Genomic DNA, 1,399 nt, shown 5'->3' with positions numbered 1-1,399 from the left:
TCCTACCTCCTTTGATACACGATTGATGACTATCATGTATCTGACCACTTTAGTGCTACAGTACATTTTGATTTGATTGTTCATGCTATCTAGCGCTTTATAATCTATTTGAAATTATATTTAACACTATGGACTTAGGATTTGATATTTGTATTGAGTTTGGACTTCAGAATTAATATTGTTTCGAGTTGAGACTTTGGACTGACATTTGTTTAGACTTTGGTCTTTGGATTTAACATGGCTTTGACCTTGGTGCTTGGGTTCGATATTTGTTTCAATTTTTGCATTTGGAATTGGTATTTTTCTTGATCTAATCTTTGAATTGGGTAATTGCCTAGACTTTGGTGTTTAGACTTGATTTACTTAATGTAATACAAATTATTTTATTTGTGAAATCCATTCATTTTCTTCAAGGATTTTCTAGAGATAACAACATTATTTCATTTTCTTTGAAACTAAATCTTTGTTTTCCTCATCATCTTTTACAAAAGCTTTAAAGCTTGATATTTATAAATTGTTTTCTTGGAAATACTTGAACGTTTTACAAACCATGATTCTTATTTCAAAAGTTTAAGAATGGGTTTTCAATAAAACTTTATAAAATCATTTTAAATGAGTTTGTATCCATCGAGACAATGAGTTGAGATTTCTTGGACAGTAGATCATACTTGGCACATAACTCACACCTTGGGATGTTTGATTTTTTGCTTAGGGATTAAATTCCAAAACTATATGGACATTTGTTATGGTTGAAAGGCAAACGTTGATATTGTTTGAAATGAACTACTTGCATTATTTTTAAAAAGTGTCTTTGATAAACACTTTCTCGTTTAGCTTGTTCTCCTTCCTCCTATCTGCTCACGAAGATATTTATAACTTACACATATGAGATGCAGTTGTTTTTATAGATCAATAGCTGCTTGGCTCGTTATCACTTAGGAAGAGCCAATACAGCAATCAGTCTTGGGTAGGTGAACATATGGCATTCAGTAGGCATCAACCATTTTGTTTGAAAGTCGTACTCCACTGGTCCTATTTGGTTTGGTCGTTTATGTTTAACTATCATGGATAATATTTTGCTATGTCAAGTATTAAATGGCATGAATTTGAAATTTGCCATGAGATAGCTATACTTTGTAATTGCCATAGGATGGCCTGTATATGTTACTTGATATGTGTTGCTTTCACATTCTGAGCATGTGAGCATACAAACTAATATGACATATTCCTATGTGATATAATATGTTCACGCATATTTGATATTCGATTCCATGGTGATGAGTCCCATAAGGTAATCTCGAGTATTTGATTTAGTTGTTCATTTTAGGCTTGCATGGGTTAAGGGGGTAACTCCCATCGATACCTTTACATTGGTCATGGCCCTTAGGTTTTGGTCATG

Source organism: Theobroma umbraticum, unplaced genomic scaffold, assembly GCF_002168275.2.
Source record: "Theobroma umbraticum cultivar Fairchild unplaced genomic scaffold, ASM216827v3 scaffold_2.0, whole genome shotgun sequence".
Classification (NCBI taxonomy): domain Eukaryota; kingdom Viridiplantae; phylum Streptophyta; class Magnoliopsida; order Malvales; family Malvaceae; genus Theobroma; species Theobroma umbraticum.
The sequence above is the reverse complement of the archived record's forward strand: the minus strand, read 5'-3'. Positions refer to the sequence as shown.